General features: G+C 37.3%; 1 pseudogene; it reads left to right on the top strand.

Moving 5' to 3' along the window:
• Window positions 1-19,333: 19,333 nt before the first annotated feature.
• LOC101083826 lies at window positions 19,334-20,237 on the top strand (annotated as a pseudogene).
• The last annotated feature ends 421 nt before the right edge of the window (window positions 20,238-20,658 follow it).

Here is a 20,658-nt window from a genome sequence, read left to right as displayed (position 1 = left end):
AATACAGGCTGAAGTAAGACAGTTCAGACTGTTGGGCCGAGGTAACCAAGGGCAGATGACTTCAAAAGGAGTTGATATAGCATATCCAGGAGTTTCTGGTAAGACATCAGGCAGGGTCAGGGGGGTGATCTATTAAATAGTCCTGAGAGCACCATCCACAGAAGAGGGAGGGAGGGTAGCAGGGTGAAGATTAGTTATGTGGGGAGTGGGTAAGTGTGATGAGAGTTTAGGAGGGAGAGGAAAATAGGAAGTTGGCCATTGGGATGATCAAGAGCAGGGGATTTCTTTAAGCTTTCCTTTAGGGTTTTAAAGGATAAATCATCCTGATCTCCCCAAATGATAGGGTCATATGTGTTGTTTTTTTCATACAGTAGCCTGATTGTCTGAGAAAACCTTGTAAATGGCACTTAATTTTCGGTTTGGGCAAGTTGAAGATGCCATGGAAACTATTTGGATCTAAATGTAGCCCTTGTTCTGAAATTGGGTGCCCCAAATAGCAAAGTTTAGTGTAAGCAAATTGCAATTTCTCCATGAAGACTTTGTGTCCCCTTAAGGCTAAAAGTTGTAACAGGTGGATGCTATCTTCCTGTGAAGAGCCCTGAGAAGGAGAGCACAGAAAGCAAGTCGTCTGCAAATGGTCAGAAAACAGAGCCTTCAGGTAACTCTGTATCATCTAAAACTGCTTTTAAATTTGGGGAGAAGTAGAAAGGACTTTTGGTAAATCCTTGGGCATTACTGTGAAGTTGTAATGTTTTCTGTCCTAAATAAAGGCAAAGAGATATTGGCAGGTCTTATCCCCAGGGCAGAAGTAACGAGGCCCTGAACCTTCTTATAATATTTTGTTATAATCTTTTATTATTGGGGTGTGATGCTCTACAGAAGATACAGTAGGGAACAATTGTTAATATCTTTAAAATTAGGTCTAGTGTTTTCAGAGATGGAACAAAGATGATGAAGCGTTATTAGATTCATCTGATTGCCAATTTTGGTTGCTATCATATTCTAGAATTATCTCCCCCTTTCAGGAGAAAGAAATTCTAGCATGATATTTCTCTTAAGAAATCTCAGCCCAAAAAGAATAGAGGTGAAATAAGTAAGGAGAAAAGGATGAGTATCTCTTAGAGGGCTTAAATAAAAGGGCACTGGTTGAGAGACAGGAATACATTGAGTTTTATTAGAAATGGCTGGTATTTGAACCATTTGAATACTCTGAGGCAGGGGTTATTTAATAACAGTGGGACTGAGCTCCAGTGGTATAGCCTTGCTGTCAATAAACACAGAAAGAGCATCATTTCCAAACTTAAGCATGTACAATGAACTGTAAATATAAATAAGTTAGAGATTCTCTGATACTCATATATATAACACAGCTGGGGCCACTCTGTTCGTATCCTGTCTCCTACACCTGCTCTCCAGTAACAGAAGAGACTGCTGTGGTCAGGTTTGCTCTTTGTGACTGTATTAGTCAGGGTTTTCCAGAGAAACAATTTCTATCTCTATATCTACCTATCTACCTATCTGTATTTATAGACAGAGAAGGGAAGGGGTCAGAAGGGGAAGGGAGAGAGGGAAAGATTTAACTTTAAGGCCCTGGGCCATATGATTTTGGGGGCTACTGAGTCCCAAATCCTTATAACAAGTCCGAAGGCTGGAAGCTGAGAATTTCTATTCTGCAGACTTGAAACAAAAGTTCTTCTTTGAGAAAACTGTCTTTGCTCTCAAGGCTTATAACTGATTGGATGAGGCTCCCTCAAATTTAGGGGAGGGAGGAGGGAGTTAATCTGCATTACTCAAAGTCTACTGATTTAAATGTTCATCACATCTAAAAAAGCCTTTACAAAGCAGCATATCTACTGGTGTTTGACCAAACAACTGGGCAACATCGCATAGGCAAATTGATGTAAAAATTAACCATCACAGTGACCCTGCCACTCCTTGGCCATAGCTGATTGAGAAAAGATGCACAATTTAAGCTTAGACTAATCCGGTCTCTCTCATGGAAATTTATTGAGGGAGCCTAAGAGACTCTTGTGGGTCTTTATTGATCCCTTGACCTAAAAAGTTATATACTGGAAGTATTCAAAGGAGCAGAAGAACGAAGCAGACACGCAGAGACAAGGAGGAGCAAGAGACTAAGTGTACTCAGAGAGGCCCAGTGAATTCTCTTCTAGGGCTTGGCTGTATTTCCTGCCCTTAGATTTTGTGAGACAGTAGAGATTTTTGTTTTTCAGATGAATCTTTGTCTACTTAAGTTACTTTGGGTGAGTTTATATTCTTTACCATCAAATCATCCCTAAGATACCATTTGCATCCGCCATATTTTTTTGCTCATTTGAGCAGTCAACTGTCAGAAGTTGCCAAGGAATCTATTAAGATCAGAGAAGGGTTTATTGGATTTGGTGTCAGAATTAAATTTCTCACCCTGACAGGCCTCAGTCAAGGGGAAGGACATTATTCCATATGGAGTAGATTGAAGAAAGCATGTGATAGAAACTGTGAATATAGACAACACTTTCAAGATGTTTAATGATGAAGGGGAGCAGAGAAATCAATCATTATCTTCAGGGTTATGTGGAATACAAAGATTTTTTTTTTTTAGTGGGTACAAGTTGTTTGTTTTAAAGAGAAGCAGATATATGAGGATATTTTTCGTTAGAAAGGAAACAAGATGATGCAGAGGAGAATGGGTAATTGTGGTGGTCAAGCCTTCATGAAGGTGAGAGTGGTGGAGTGTCGGAACATGTGAGGAGAGCAGGTCCTCCCCATAGTGAAAGAAGTGAGCATGGCATAGCTGTCAGCGTGTGACTAAGGGCAGGCTGGTAATTGTGGAGGCTGCATCTAGTTTCCTGTTACAAACCAAGTTCAATCACCTGAGGAAGGGAGGAGAGTGAGCAAGTTTAATACAGATAGAAAAAAGGTGAAATATTTCTCTCAGAGGGTAGGAAGAAAAACACTAAGGAAGATATATGTGATGGCACTACTGTGACTGAATAACTCAAAATGACCAAGATACCTGGAGTGATTCCTTGTGACTATATTCTGTGTCCTCCAAATGGAAAGACCTGCTTATCTGTCATGAGTGTAAAATAGCAATAATTACATTTGGTTGCTATTTTTGAGCACCTTATCTATGTGTTTTTACAGTTGTACATGGCATCCGTGAGGTCGGTTATTTACTGCTGTAGAAACTGTCCAAGAGAATTCTATTAATTCTACCAAGATCACAGTTAGTGATGGGTTGGGTAAAAATTCAGACATTATTCTTTCCGATTTCATTATCCCCTGGTCTGTCTACTATGCCACACTCTTTTCATAATGGATATTGTAGTTGTTGACAGCACCAGAGCATGGGGGGCCCCCGGGGGTAGAGATAGGAGGGAAAGGGCAAGGAAGGAGGAAGTTGTTGCAGAAACTGGAAAGGAGGTAAACTCCACATTTGCACAGGGAACAACCCGAGAGTATGGGCTGATTTTGCATTCAGCTGATGGGGTGTCCACATCATGGGTCTAGACTCTTATGTACAGTCTAGATATCTCTGGAAAGCAAAAATCTTGTTACTTGGTCAATACCAAATCACAATTATTGAATGCAGACAAGCTGGGTTTTTTTGACCCATTTGGTTGTTATATACTAACTTTCAAATCCTTTTACTATATCTTCATTTCATAAAACTAGTACGAGTATGTGAGATGTAGTCATCTCTATGACCAGTTGCTATTTATTCAATGCAACAAGAAGGAAGTGCAATTCCTGTGTTTCCAAAATGCCACATGTCCAGGTTTGTACTTCATGTGTTCCACCAGTGAAACCACAAGAGGGCAGTGGAAATCCACCCATTAAAGTGGGCAGGGGTTCTGCAAAATTTTTGCTCTCAGACTTTTAAAAATAATTTTAAAAATTGTGAATCCCCTCAGAGAATTGATAACTAAATTTAAGATATTTAAAATTCAGCATCTTTATTTATGTTGGTATCTAAAAATTTTCAAGATGAAGGCATAATTTTTATGTTACAACATGTCATTTCTCATACATTTTTAAATACTGACATTTTGAAATAAAATGTATATAATATTTTCTATACATCCAAAGGAATATAAACACATGACAATTTGATAGATATCACCATCCATATAAAAGTTAAGATGGTGGGGTACAGAGGAGGGAGGTCCCAAGGAACTGTGCTTTCTATGGGTGGTGGTCCTCTACTCCTGCCCTGCCTGGACTCACCCTTGTATTTAACTAATTTAAAAACAAAAATAAACAAACTTTGTAATCCCTAAAAAATCATAAATTGAAAACAAACAACCTTTGCAATTCCTTAAAAAAATTATAAGGAAAATCTTCCTTTAAAAATTGGAAAATTTGTACTTTTCTACTTCTTATATATAAATTCCACTTCCATCACAACATATATACTTGTAGGGTTTTCTAGATTGCCCTTTCAACTTTTTCCTGCAACAAATAGAAAACTGAAAGAGTTTATATTAAAAAAAATCAAGTGACCATAATTATTAGTTATTACTAATATATAATTAATCATGACAGCATAAATATATTATGAAGGTTGATAATTATTGAACTTAAAAAGTAAAACTGTATTTGAAATGTAGATGTTGATGAGATGGATGAGGAGATGTTTATTTTAGAATGATACAGGATTCAGCATCAATTTTATTTCTTCTATTCTGACAAACTTGATCACATAAATATGTAGATAAAAATGGAAAGTGTTTTGTTGAGGTAATAACATGATTCCTTAAACTCTTCCCATGTCATATGCTGATAATCACAGTACTGAGCATCAGAAATGTTTTAATGGTCTAGTAGTTTAATGACTGGATTAGATACTCCTACTTGGTGGTAAGAAGAATTGAAAACTACTTGATTTGGAAAATGCTTGTTCCCCATTCATGAGAGTCATTCACTTGTGTAAGTAGTATTTTGACTTGTCCCAGGGCTTGATGCTCCAGAGGTTTTTCAAATCATGGCACTGTCTCATGGTAAAACGAGGGATGAGTGAAGGACATGCATTTCATTTTGTATATTGGGAGAAAGGCAGTTATGTAGATGGAATGGGCAAGAAAAACCAGCATTGTCTTCAACCCCAAGGATGTCTTCAGGCAGAACAATTTTAGGACATACTACAAAGGAAACAAGCAAATCTGGAAATCATGGGCACAGTGAAAAGTATTAATGTAAGCTAGTTGGAAGTTTGTTGTCTAACTAAAAACAAAATAGAAAGCTTTTATCACATCTAGACCTTTGAGATCAATTGAGTTGAGAACATGTGATGAACACTGAGAAGGATGCAAGCCCCATATTTCATTTGTATCTAAATAAACATCCTGTTTATTTCTTCAAGGAAGAAATTTCTTTCTCCAAATCAATATATTTATTAATTCGTACCTTCTTTTTTTTTAAGTTTATTTATTTATTTTGAGAGAGAGAGAGAGAGAGAGAGAGCGAGCGAGCATGCCCTCTGGACAGAGAGAGGGAAAGCATCTCAAGAAGGTTCTGCCCAACGTGGGGTTCAAACTATGAGATCATGACCTGAGCCAAAATGAAGAGTCAGAGGCTTAACCAACTGAGCCACCCAGGTGTCCCTATTAGTTCATACCTTCTTTTAATTCTTGTTCATATTACAATAGATATGATTTTGTATTCTGCATTTTAACTGTTTGAAATGTACTTTTTAATTTTTATGGAAATTAAAAATACACATATTATAAAGACATAGATACCTCCAGAAACGTATTATGAAAAAGAATAGTCCTCTGTCTGCCCCACTTAGCCCTCACATTATTTGCCTGCCTTTTTAGACTCTCCTGCCTGATCCAATGGCTGTAACTAACATATACCTAAATACAATGTGTGTAAGGCTACTTCTCAGTCTTACCATTTTAGGCATTCACTATTAACTTTTCATTTAGAAAGAAGAGGATTTAGTTCAATTTTATTCCATCTTAGTCCCACACAGAGTTGCCATGGTGATCTTTCCTGTATAGATAGAACCTTAATAGAAATAATATTCAGTTTTCATATTATGATGACCTAGTAAACACTGTCTGCTGCTGAGTCAAACAAACAGTACATTATGATTACTCTGTCTCATCTACACAATATTTTGTTTTCCTTGGAATTATGTCTTATTTATCATTTACATAGCTTTATGTACTCAACTCACTTCCAAATTCTCCCTCAATTGTACAAATCTTCAATTAATGTGTTCCAACACATTGAGTACTCTTCCAATTCCATCTTTAAGAAGCCTTTTCCAAGTCTACTGATTTTTCTCATTTGGGATGGGTGGGCCTCTAGCTTCTTGCACAGAGATAGTCTTAGGATCTTCCTTTACCTCGTTTTGGGATCCTGTTTGATTCCCTCCTGTGTTGGATGGTTCATGGATCACATACGTCCTTTCTTGGTTTATCCCCTTATTTTTGTGGAGCATATCCTCCAACAGCATTCTGAAAAAGGGTAAATAGGAATTAAGTTTCTGATAGCATATTTCTAAAAATGTGTTTTTTCAAGGGGCGCATGGGTGGCGCAGTCGGTTAAGCGTCCGACTTCAGCCAGGTCACGATCTCGCGGTCCGTGAGTTCGAGCCCCGCGTCAGGCTTTGGGCTGATGGCTCAGAGCCTGGAGCCTGTTTCCGATTCTGTGTCTCCCTCTCTCTCTGCCCCTCCCCCGTTCACGCTCTGTCTCTCTCTGTACCAAAAATAAATAAACGTTGAAAAAAAAAAATTAAAAAAAATGTGTTTTTTCAAACCTCCAACTTAATGGATAATAGGGAAGACATCAGAATTCTAGGTTGAAAATCCTTTTTGCTTTTTTTGTAATCAATGTGTTTAGTAGAACATGATACATTCCAATCTTTGTCCTTATTTATGGCACATTTCTCCTACTTCTTTTATCCATTATGCCAGAAACACAATCTTCCATATATTAACTTTTGCACTCCAGGGAACTGGTCTACTCACCACTCACAAATGTACGTAATGTTTCATACTTCTGTGCCTTTTGATTGTATAATTTTCTGGGCCTTGAAACATATCTATTAGCAAAGACTTTGAGTTCCTACTTGAGTTCCTATTTGCTTCATGCTATTATTACCATATACTTCTTAAAAAAACTTTATTTTTGAACATTTAATGCAAACTTCCAGTAGCTTTGGGCCACTTTATATGTAAAGCATAGCAACCAATATTTAGGGAGATAACAAAAAACAAGACTTCATCACAACTTTAAAAGGGGAACACTGCTTAAACCATGTATGATCTTTGTTTGAAATCGTAGAGAGGAATGACAGTGTATGGTCTTCATGAAATTAGCATAGTGAAATTCCATATCTGGGGGATTTGTTATCTTCAGCTCAATTTTATTTTAATTAAAAAATCACATTTGTGTATAACTGAGAATGGGAGCGACTGATAACAATTGGGTTTTCATGTTTGAATTGAACAGGAATCTCAAAGTTAAAAGAGATTGCTTACTTTCAGTCGCTTCGTTGCACACTATAAGTGGGCCGTCAAACTAAAAACAGCAATAGCAACAATTAACTTTTAAGGTTGGTTGCTTTGACATATACAGTTGAATTTGTAAGTTTCATTTAGATCTGGAGACATTTGGCCCCAAAATAAATTATTTATTACATTTTCCAAAGAATGAAAAAAAAAAAAAACCAAAACCAAGTGTTTGCAGAGTCAAACTCCACAATGCAATAATTCGAATTACAGTTTTGTCTTCCTGTAAACAGTTTTATGCTACTCGCAATACAAAATTGTGGGGATATGGGTTTTGAGCTGTTAGAAACCCATTCGCTGGCTATTCGCTGGAGTGATACAACATTAAAGTAAAAATGTTTTGCCTGCTGGTATTTCAAGTGTGTTCACGTCATCCCTCCTTTCAAAAACTCATGTAAGCAACTCTCCCTTCAAAGCCAGTTTACTGTCGAATGTAAAAGCAGAGAAACTTACTAACTCATATTTCTTCACATAGCTTATGGGAAGGAGTTACAGTCACAACCACAGTTTATAGTAATATTTTTCACAATTTCAATTAGTGCTGAATCATGACTGTCATATTCTCTACGTAACTAACTCTTCTCTGTGAATTAAGCAGTGTATAAATTGGTATTAATCTATAGATGATTTCCAATTATGTCTCTTCCTTCTGCATATCAGCTGGAGTGTTTTGAGATACACGTTTAGAGTCTACGGCAGGAGGGTTAGTAAACTTTTTCTCTAAAATGCTGCAGAGTTAATATTTCAGGTTTTACAGGCCCTACATTCTCTGTTGCAACTACTGTTTGTAGCATCAAAGTAGCAAGAAACACTGTATAAAGGAAAGTGCCTGTGTTAAAAACCGTTATGAATGTTGAAATTTTAATTTCACATAATTTTCACACATCAGGAAATTTAGTGTTAATTATTATGAGTATTGTTATTTTTTTTACCATTTGAAAGTATAAAAGCTGTTGTTAGCTAGGGGGCTCACAGGTGGTTGGTCAGATTTGGCCTGTGGGCCATAGTTTAATACCACCCCACCCCCATCTATATTATGGCTCAAAAACAAAAACAGAAAAACAAACAAAAACCAGTTACTGGGGGCACCTGGGTGGCTCAGTCGGTTGAGCATCCAACTTCAGCTCAGCTCATGTTCTAGTGGTTCGTGAGTTCAAGCCCACATCTGGCTCTCTGCTGTCAGCCGGAGCCTGCTTGGGATCCTCTGTCCCCCTCTCTCCCTGCCTCTCTCTCTCTCTCTCTCTCTCTCTCTCTCTCTCTCTCTCTCTCCCAGAAATAAACAAACATTTATAAACAAACAAACAAAAAACCAGTTACCAAATGAAAAGTCTATTCTCATATAGTCTGGGCTTTCAGTGATAAACAAAACAAGAATCTATCACCAAATATTTCTACCGTATATGTATTACATACATAATCTAAATCATCACCTTGATCACCAATGATAAACAATGAAGTAAATTATCTGCTAGCACACAGAAAAAAATGATTGCTCCTCCACACTGTATGTCCTTTCTATTGCATAACATCTAACCATGTCGTCTAAAAAGGGAATTTTACCAATGGTTTAATTTCTATTCATTGGCAGGCAGATAAGAATACTTAATGTTTGGTATTCCAGTTTGATAACAAATTTGTTCCATCCCAGCCCACATGCTTTGATTCTTCTGGTACAAATTATAGCCAAACACATCTTAGTTCAAGCTTAATATTTCCTTAAGAAAGGTGTGTGTTCACGAGAATTCACAAAGGGTGTGTTTAAATCTTGATTCACGTCTTTCATCCATTTTAAAAAGTATTTTGCCATTATCTCTTTGAGAATATCACTCTCCCACTCACTCTCACATTTCCTTCTGCAGCTCATACTTCACAAATGATGGAAATCACGTTCTACTTGCCACATTTCTGAAACATTCTTTAATGTTTTTTCTATCAACTATTTTAAGCATAGAGAAATTTTAGAAAACATTATAGCCCACACCAGTAAGTTAACTTTATCACACAATAGCATTTTGCTATACATGTGTAAGCACACATATTTGGGAGAAAGTCTATAGACATAATGGAATCTCCTGGGTATCTTCTCTGAATCTGTTTCCCTTTTGGCCTCTCCCAAGTCAATGATTCATTTTAAAAATATTTTCTGTATGTAAATGTGTTCTAAAATTTCATATCAAAGTTAAAGATTTCAAATTTATCAACCTTTTTCTTTACGTAGTTTGCTTTTTAAAAAATTTTGTTTACTAATTTTTATTGGAGTATAGTTGACATACAATATTATGAGTTTCAGATGCACAACATAGTGATACAACATTTATATACATTACATAGTGATCACCAGGAAAACTAGCTACCCTCTGTGCTATACAAAGTTGTTACATATTATTAACTATATTCCCTATGCTGTACATGTACCCTGTGTCTTATTTATTTTATAATTGGAGGTTTGTACCTTTCATTTTTATTTTTAAAATTTTTAACGTTTATTTTTTATTTTATTATTATTATTATTATTATTTTAATATGAAATTTATTGTCAAATTGGTTTCCATACAACACCCAGTGCTCATCCCAACAGACAGAGAGACAGAGCGTGAGCGGGGTAGGGGCAGAGAGAGAGGGAGACACAGATTCTGAAGCAGACTCCAGGCTCTAAGCTGTCAGCACAGTTTGTACCTTTTAATCTGCTTCACCTATTTTGCCTGTCTCCTCACCCTCTTCTCTGGCAATCACCAGATTGTTGTCTAAATCTAAGAATTTGTTTCTATTTTGTTTTAGTTTTTCTCTGCTCATTTGTTTTATTTTTTTAGATTGCACATATAAATGAAATCATACATACTTGTCTTTGTCTAATTTATTTCACTTAGCATGCTACCAACTCCTTCACGTCCTCACAAATAACAAGATTTGATTCTTTCTTTTATGGCTAAGTAATATTCCATTATGTATCTATACCACAGCATCTTGGGTCGCTTCCATATCTTGGCTATTGTAAATAACGCTGCATTAAGCATTGAGATGCATATATTTAAAAAAATGTTTATTTAACCTGAAGAGAGAGAGAGAGAGAGAGAGAGAGAGAGAGAGAGAGAGAGAGAGCGCGCACCAGCGGGGGAGAGGCACAGAAAGAAAGGGAGACCCAGGATCCAAAGCAGGCTCTAGGCTCTGAGTTGTCAGCACAGAGCCCAAAGCGGGCTCTAACTCATGAACTGGGAGATCATAATCTGAGCCCAAGTCAGACGCCCAGCTGACTGAGCTACCCAAGTGCCCTGGGATGCATATATATATTTTTAATTGGTGTGTTCATTGTCTTTGGGTAAATGCCCACATGTGAAATTGCTAGATCATGTGGTGGTTCTATTTTTAATTTTTTGAACACATTCCATACTGTTTTCCATAGTGGCTCTACCATTTTGCATTTTTACCAATAGTGCATGAGGTTCCCTTTCTCCATATCCTTATTAATGCTTGTTATTTCTTGTCTTATTGATCATAGCCATTCTAACAGATGTGAAATGATATCTCATTGTGGTTTTGATTTGCATTTTCCCAGTGATTAGTGATATGGAACACTTTTTTTTTTTTTTTTTGTCTGTTGGCCATCTGTATGTATTTTTTGGAGAAATGTCTATTCAGGTCTTCTGCACCCCCCCCCCCCCACCCTTTTATTTTAAATTGGATTGTTGGCATTTTTTTGATACTGAGTTGTGTGGATATTAACTCTTTCTTTATTGGTTATATCATTTACAAATAACTTGGTTACCTTTTCATTTTGTTAATGATTTTTATCAGTGTTGAAAAGTATTTTGTTTGATGTGGTGTCATTTATTTATTCTTGCTTTTGTTGTCCTTGCCTGAGGAGGCAGATCCACACACACGCACACACAAAACCATTCATCAGACTGATTATGTCAAGAGCTTAGTGCTTATGCTTTCTTCTAAGGGTTTAATGGTTTCTGATCTTACATGTAAGTCTTTAATCCATTCTGGGTTTGTTTTCATACACAGTGTAAGAAAGAGGTCCAGTTTCATTCTTCTCTATGTACCTGTCCAGTTTTCCCAGCACCATTTATTGAAGAGACTGACTTTTCCCCATTATATGTTATTGCATCCTATGTTGAAGATTAATTGAGTGTATAAGCATGGGTTTGTTTCTGGACTCTTTGTCCTGTTTCATTGATTGATATGTATGTGCCAGTACCACACTGTTTTGACTATTAAAGCTTTGTAGTACAGTTTGATATCAGGAAGTGGATTCCTCCAGCTTTGTTCTTTCTCAAGATTACTTTGGCTATTTTTGGATTATTTGTTCTAATTCTGTGAAAAATGTCATTAGTATTTTGATAGGAATGGTATTGAATCTGTAGAATGTTTTGGGTAGTATGGACATCTTAACAATATTAATTCTTCTAATCCATGAGCATTGTATATCTTTTCATTTGTATTGTTCTTCCAATTTCTTTCATCAGTGTCTTATAGATTTTAGAGTATTGGTCTTTCACCCCTTTGGTTAAATTTATTCCTTAGGTATTTTATTGTTTTGATGAAATTATGAATGATATTGTTTACTTAGTTTTTCTGATGGTTTATTATTAGTGTATAGAAATGAAACAGACTTATGCCTATTAATTTTGTATCCTGAAACTTTACTGAATTTATTTATTAGTTTTAGTAATTTTTTGGTGCTCTTCAGGGTTTTCTATGTACATAGTATCATATTATCTGCAAATAGTTTTATTCTTTTCAAATTTGGATGCCTTTTGTCTTATTTTATTTTTTAATTTATAAATTTTTTATTTTTTAAAATTGAATTCATTTTGTTTTGTTTTACTTTTCTTTATTTTCTTTATTTTATTTTTTGCCTAATTGATATGGCTAAAACTTCCAATACTATGTTGAATAAAAGTGGCAAGAAAGAGTAGGCATTCTTGTCTTGTTCTTTATCAGAGGAAAAGCTTTCAGGTTTTCACCATTGAGTATAATGTTAGCTGTGGGTTTTTTGTAAATGGTCTTTGTTATGTTGAGGATACGTTCACTCTATGTCTACTTTTTTGAGAGGTTTTTTTTTTTTTTTAATTGTAAATGGATGTCGAATGTTACCAAATTTTTTGTATGTATTGAGATGATCATAGAATTTTTATACTTCTTTTTGTTAATGTGGTGTATCATGTTGATTGATTTGTGGATATTGAACTATTCTTGCATTCTTAGAATACATACCACTTAATCATGGTGCGTGATCCTTTTAACGTATTGTTAAGTTCAGTTTGCTAATATTTCGTTAAGAATATTTACATCATGTTCATCAGGGATATTGGCTTGTAATTTTCTATTTTGTGGTATCTTTTTCTGGTTTGGGTATCAAGGTAATGCTGGTTTCAGAGAATGTGTTTGGAAACTTTCCTTCTCCCCCCCCCTTCCTTCTCCTCCTCCTCCCCCTCCCCCTCCCCCTCCCCCTCCTCCTCCTCCTCCCCCTCCTCCTCCTCCTCCTCCCCCTCCTCCTCCTCCTCCTCTTCTTCTTCTTCTTCTTCTTCTTCTTCTTCTTCTTCTTCTTCTTCTTCTCCTCCTCCTCCTCCTCCTCCTCCTCCTCCTCCTCCTCCTCCTCCTTCTCCTTCTCCTTCTCCTTCTCCTTCTCCTTCTCCTTCTCCTTCTCCTTCTCCTTCTCTTCTCCTTCTTTTGTTCCTTTGGAACAAAAGAGTTTGAGAAAATGTTTGGTAGAATTCATCTTTGAATCCGTTTGGTCTTGACTTTTGTTTGTTGGGAGTTTTTTGATTACTGATTCAATTTATTACTAGTAATCAGTCTGTTTAGATTTTGTATTTCTTCTTAATTCAGTGTTTAAATGTTGTATGTTTCTAGGAATTTATCCATTTCTTCTAGGCTGTCCCATTTGTTGGCAAAGGACTGTTTATAGAAGTCTTGTATGATCTTTTGTATGTCTATAGTATGGTCGAAATTTCTCTTTCACTTCTGATTTAATTATTAGAATCATTTCTCTTTTTTTCATGATTAGTCTGCCTGAAGGTTTATCAGTTGTATTTATCTTTTCAAAGGACCATTTTAGTTTCATTGATCTTTTCTATTGTTTTTAGTCTCTATTTCATTTATTTTTTCTGATCTTTATTATTTCATTCCTTCTACTATGTTCTTTTTCTAGTTCCTTTAGGTGCAAGTTTAAGATTGTTTGAGATTTTTCTTGTTTGTTTACTTGGGCCTATAGTGCTATAAACTTGCCCCTTACAACTAATTTGCTGAGTCCCACAGATTTTGGAAAGCTGTGTTTCCATTTTCATTTGTAAATAGGTATTTCTTCTTATTTCCTCTTCGATTTCTTCATTGACACATTCGTTGTTTAGTAGAATGCTTTTTAGCCTCACATGTTTGTGTTTTTCCAGTTTTCTTCTTGTAACTGATTTCTGGTTTCATACCCTTGTGGTTGAAAATTTCTTCTTTTTAAATTTATTGAGGGTTGTTTTGTGGCCTGACATGTGATCTGTCCTGGAGAATGCCCTGTGTGTACTGGAGAGAATGTGAATTCTGCTGGGTTTGGATGAATGTTCTGTATACATCTATTAAGTCCATCTTGTCTAATGTTGTCATTTAAGACCAATGTTTTCTTATTGACATTCTGTCTGGATAATCTATCCATTAATGTAAGTGGGATATTAAAATCTTCTACTCTTGTTTTACAGTCAGTTTTTCTGTTTATGTCTGTCAATACTTGCTATATGCATTTAGTTGCCCCTATGTTGGGTGCATAGATATTCATAAGTTGTATATCCCCTACTTAGATTATTACATATGCCCTTTTCTGTCTTTTGTTGCAGTCTTTATTTTAAAGTCTATTTTGGGGCCACTTGGGTGGTTCAGTCAGTTGGGGGTCTGACTTCGGTTCAGGTCATGATCTCACTACTCAAGAGTTCAAGCCCCGCATCAGGCTCTGTGCTAATAGCTCAGAGCCTGGAGCCTGCTTTGGATTCTGTCTCCATCTCTCTGGCCCTCCCCTGCTTGCTCTCTCTCTCTCTCTCAAATATAAAAAATAAAACATAAGAAATAATTTTAAAAAAAGAGTCTGTTTTGTCCTATGTAAGTATTGGTATCCTGCCTTATGTTTTTGTTTATATTTGAATGAGATAACTTTTCCATCCTTTCACTTTCACTTCACTTTGTGTGTGTTGTTAACTCTGAAATGAATCTCTTGTAGGCAACAGGTATGCGGGTCTGCTTTTTTAGCCATTCAGCCACCCTGTGTATTTTGATTGGAACATTTAGTCCATTTACATTTAAAGTAATTATTGAGGGGCGCCTGGGTGGCTCAGTCGGTTAAGTGTCCGACTTCAGCTCAGGTCATGATCTCACGGTCCGTGAGTTCGAGCCCCGCATCGGGCTCTGTGCTGACAGCTCAGAGCCTGGAGCCTGTTTCAGATTCTGTGTCTCCCTCTGTCTCTAACCATTCCCTGTTCATGCTCTCTCTCTCTGTCTCAAAAATAAATAAATGTCAAAAAAATAAAAATAAATTAAAAAATAATTATTGATAGATACATACTTATTGCCATTTTGTTGATTGCTTTCTTGTGGTTTGGTAGTTCTTCTCTGTTCTTTTATCCTTCTTTTGTTCTCTTTCCTTGTGATTTGGTGAGTTTCTTTAGTGTTATTCTTGGACTCCTTCCTCTTTATTTTTTGTGTATCAAAGGTATTTGGTTTGTGGTTAGCATGAGGTTCATATATAACATCTTATGTATATAGCAATCTAATTTGATGGTCACTTAAGTTCATGCATTGTAAAAGCACTACATTTCTGGGGGGCACCTGGGTAGCTCAGTCAGTTGAACATCTGACTTTGGCTCAGGTCATGATCTCACTGATTGTGAGTTCACGCCCCATGTCAGGCTCTGTGCTGACACCTCAGAGACTGGAGCCTGCTTTGGATTCTGTGTCTCTCTCTTTCTCTGCCCCTTCCCTGCTCTCTCTCTCTCTCAAATATAAAAATACATACATACATACAGTACATTTTTACTCTCCCTCACCATATTTTATGTTTTTGATGTATAATTTGCATCTTATTATTTTGCGTAGGCCTAATTACTTTAGGCCTAGATGATTTTACTATTTTATTCTTTTAATCTCCATACTAGTTATATAGGTGGTTGATCTATTACTTTTACTATATGTTTATCTTTGCCAGTGAGATATTTTTTCCTTCATAATTTTCTTCTTTCTAGTTAGGACCTTTTCTTTTTCATTTTAAGAAGTCCCTTGAACATTTCTTGTAAGGCCGGTTTGGTGTTGACAAACTTTAGCTTTTGTTTGTTGGAGAATCTCCTTATCCCTTCTTCAATTTTGTGTGATGACTTTGTCCCGTAGAATATTCTTGGTGGTATTTTTTTCCTTTCAGTACTTCTTTTTTGATGTTTATTTGAAGGAGAGAGAAACAGAGTGCCAGCGGGGGAGGGGCAGAGAGGAAGGGGGACACAGAATCCAAAGCAGGCTGCAGGCTCTGAGCTGTCAGCACGGAGCTTATGCGGGTCTCAAACTCACAAACCATGAGATCATGACCTGAGCCGAAGTTGGACATTTATCCGACTGAGCCACCCAGGTGTCCCCCTTTCAGTACTTTTTAAACTTTTTATTTTTTGAGAGAGAGAGGGCACACACAAGCAGGGGATGGGCAGAGGGAGAGGGACAGAGAGAATCCCAAGACTGATGTGAGGTTCAGTCTCATGACCATGAAATCATGACCTGATCCAAAATCAAGAGTTGGATGCTTAATTGAGCAACACATGTGCCCTCTTTTCAGCATTTTTAATATATTATGCCACTCCTTCTGGTCTATGAATTTTCTGCTGAAAAATCAGCTAATATTCTTCTGGAAGTTTCCTTATTAATAACTACTTGTTTTTCTCTTGGTACTTCTAAGATTCTCTCTTTATCTTTAACTGTTGATTCTTTGATTATAATGTGTCTTAGTGTGGGTCTCTTTGGGTTCATTTTATTTGGGACTGTTAGTGCTTTCTGGATTTGGATGTCTCTTTCTTTTTTCTTTTCCTTAAGATTTTATTTTTAAGTAATCTCTATACCCAACATAGGGTTCGAACTTACAACCCTAAGATTAAGAGTTGCTTCTTCCATGGACTGAGCCAGCCAGGTGCCCCTGGATATCTGTTTCTTTCACCAAATTAGGGAAGTTTTCATCCAATATTGCCTCATCTAGTTTTCCTCAGCCTTTTTCTCTCCCGTTTTCTGGGACCACTACTATGTGAATGTTATTATGCTAGATGTTCTCCCAGAGTTTCCTTAAGCTATCTTTTTTCCCCCTCTTCTTTTTCTTTTTGTTGTTTTGGCTGGGTGATTTTCATCATCCCATCTTTCAGATCACTGATTCATTCTTCTGTGTCATCGGATCTGCTATTGATTGCCTCTAGTGTATTTTTCATTTCAGTTTTTGTATTCTTCACCTCTGATTGGTTCTTTTTTGTAGTTCCTATCACTGTTATCACTGTGTTCATTAATTCTTTTGCTGAGTTCAGTGAATATCTTTATGATTATTACTTTGAATTCTTAGTGTGACAGATAGCTTTGTTTTAATTCTTTTTCTAAGGTGTTTTTCTTGCTCTTTTCTTGAGAACATATCCCTCTGTCTCCTCATTTCGCCTAACTTCCTGTTTCTTTGTGTTAGGTAGATCATTTATGTCTCCCCATCATAAAGGAGTGGCTTTGTGCAGAAGGAGTCCTATGGGTAACCTTGGTAACCTGAGCCAGCTGCCCTAGAAGTACCCCCTGTGTGGGCTGCATGTACCTTCCTTTTGTGGCTAGGTTGTGACTGGTGCAGACTCACTGTTTTGCAGGACTGTCCCCTGGTGCATCTGTCTGTGAGGTCTTGTTGTGACTGCTGTTGGCATACCAGTAATCAGGGCTGGCCCCTGGCATCTCTCACTGAGAGGCCTGGATATGACTGTTATGGGCCCACTGGGTGTGCTGTCAGTTCTTGGTATAGCTGGCTACAAGCTTGGCTGTGACAGTGATAGCATACCGATGGGCAAGATAGGCCTCCAGTGAGACTTGCTTTGAGGTCTGGCTGCAACTTTTGTAGATGTTTTAGTGTACTGGGCTGATCCCCTCAGACAGAGGTGCCCAGGAAGAATTCTGGTGCTGGCTGAGGCCACCTGTTGGGAGTGGTGGGGGTGGTGAGCCCCTTGAAAAGGGCTCTGGTGATGGCCATGGGGGCCTGTCAGGTGTGGCAGGGTGGTGAGCTGTTTGGAAGGGGTTCTGGGCCACGTGGGTGGCATGGGCCAGTGAGTCTGCAGGAAATGCTGGAGTGAGTAAGTAGACGGAGAGAGTATCAGAGCTCCATGAGAGCCAGGCCAGCTAGGTAGAAGGGAAGGGCCAAAAAAACGGTGCCTGCTAGTGCTTTCATCCTTGGAAAACTTTTCAACAGATCCTCATAATATATCAAGTTCCTATATACATAGGAAGTTGACTTAGGTCAACTTCTTACCTCTTTTCTGTTCACTGGCTTATTTTTCTCATTCTGAGGCAGTATCACATTGTTTTATTGTTATGATGTTATATAAATTATTGATACATGGTAAGACATGTTGTTTGAAGATGTTTTTCTTGAAACATATAACAAGAAAACAAGACGTTGTTTTTGATATAACAAGACGTTGACCTTTTTTGGTTTTTAAATCTTCACAGCTATAAAGGGTAGCAGGTGTATAAATACTAGTATGTAGTTTGGTCATTCATCTGCTCTCAGAAAAAAAAATTAAGCAACTGTATATTAAATAACATTATTTTGCATAGTTTTACAAAAATGTGATTAAGTTTACAAGAATAGTCACTATGCATAAGACCCTCTAGGGCTATATGCTACTGTAGACAAGTATTTTAACAGATAATGCACTAGGGCTGGAGGCAGTGGATCAATTTTCCAATAAAGTTCATTTATCTTATATTTTTCACTGTATATAATTTTCTTTATTGGTTGCTTGTGGAATATCATTACATGTTTAGATTTTCTTGCTTTCACTTACTCAGATTCACTTTCTATATTTATACTGATGTTTTGCACCCTATTTATTTTTCTGCTTTTATTATGAGTCACAGTATGTACATTACCATTTTCGTCACTCCTTTTAATCTTTAGTGAACCACTTTATACTATGGATATATTTTCTTTAAATTTGGATGATGAAAAATGCATATTTAACAAATTGAAATGACAGTATTCAGTTGACTTGAAAACACTGTGAACAGACAGTATTTTCATATAGTTGAATGTTATACAAGATTTTGTGATGAGTACAGTCCAAAAAGCACATGTACAACTCTAAAAGCTCAGACATTGTTAAGATCTAATGAGATCTTAGCAAAAATTAAAATTCACCTTAAATGTCAAATTTATGAAATAAATGGAAAAAAAAATGTAACATTAAAAAAAAAGGTTACAATTGCCAGACTGAGGATCCTTCGTAGACTATGAGGAACCATCCAGGGACTGAGGAAAACACTTTGAAACACACTGTCCTAAAGCATTTACTTCACAGTTTAAAAGCTCTATACTGTGTTCAGAAAAGCGAAACTCAAACAACCTAAAGACCTGTGAGTTGATAAGAGACTTGTACTAACAGCTTCAAATGCAGCCAGACCTATATTCTAGCAAGTATTACCTTAAATTTCATCTTGTTACCCAGGAAATCCTCTATGATAGATCATCATACTGTCCATACGCTTCCAGTGAACATAGTTATTTATCAAAGGATAGTCATTTTTGTGATCTGGAAAGTTTATGTAGATGTTGTCATTGTATTTTTAATTCTTTAGGGTAATCATGCCCCAGATTAAAAAATTTTTAACTATGAGGCCATCTGGGTGGCTCAGTCAGTTGAGTGTCCAACTCTTGACTTCGGCTTAGGTCTTGATATCACGGTTTTTCACGGGATCGAGCCGCATGTTGGGCTCTGCACTGACAGCGTGGAACCTGCTTGGGATTCTGTCTCTTCCCCTCTCTCTGCCCCTCCCATGCTTACATGCATTCTCTCTCTCTCTCAGAATAAAATTTAAAAAACTTAAGTATGAAAAGGCTTTAAAAAACCCCACACAGTATCCATGTCCCTCACCCCCAAATCCCACTCTTTAAAAGCAAGCACTTTAGACAGACGCTGATGCCCTGGAATCGCCCGCGCCGCTCAGCCATGGTCAACCCCACCGTGTTCTTTGACATAGCTGTGGACGGCGAGCCTTTGGGCCACGTCTCCTTCGACCTGTTTGAAGACAAAGTCCCCCAAACAGCAGAGAACTTTCGTGCTCTGAGCACTGGGGAGAAAGGATTTGGTTACAGAGTTCCTGCTTTCACAGGATCATCTCGGGATTTATGTGCCAAGGTGGTGACTTCACACGCCATAATGGTACCGGAGGCAAGTCCATCTACGGGGAGAAGTTTGATGATGAGAATCTCATCCTGAACCACACAGGTCCTGGCATCCTGTCCATGGCAAATGCTGGACCCAACACGAACGGTTCCTAGTTTTTCATCTGCACCACCAAGACCGAGTGTTTAGACGGCAAGCACGTGGTGTTTGGCAAGGTGAAGGAGGGCACAAACATTGTGGAAGTCGTGGAGCCCTTTGGGTCCTGGAATGGCAAGACCAGCAGGAAGATCACCAATGCTGACTGTGGACAAATCCAATAAATTTGACTCGTGTTTTATCTTAACTACCAGACCATTCCTTCTGTAGCTCGGGAGTGCGCCCCTCCGCCCCCATCTGCTCGAAATCTAGAGTCGCTATGCTCCCGCCGCAGTTCTATGGGTCCCGTGTCCTCCTTACTCTCCTCTAAGTTTAGCTGGATTGCAGAGTGAAGTTTATGATCATGAAATAAAGGCTAAACAACAACAACAACAACAAAGCAACCACTTTAAATTGTTAGATTTTGTCCTCTGTATTTACCTTTGTATCTCTATATATTTATTGCTTTCTCTTAATTCATCAATTCTAAGCATTTTCTGTGTTTATAGCAAATAATAATTTTTGCCCTCTTACATAGTTTGTCCACCTCTTTTTTTCAATATGGTACAACCACAACATAATTTTTTAGTTAAATTCATGTAGTATTTCCGTTAGTATATTCAAGTATT

This window comes from Felis catus, chromosome A1 (assembly GCF_018350175.1).
Source record: "Felis catus isolate Fca126 chromosome A1, F.catus_Fca126_mat1.0, whole genome shotgun sequence".
NCBI classification, from domain to species: Eukaryota; Metazoa; Chordata; class Mammalia; order Carnivora; family Felidae; genus Felis; species Felis catus.
The sequence above is the reverse complement of the archived record's forward strand: the minus strand, read 5'-3'. Positions and strand labels throughout refer to the sequence as shown.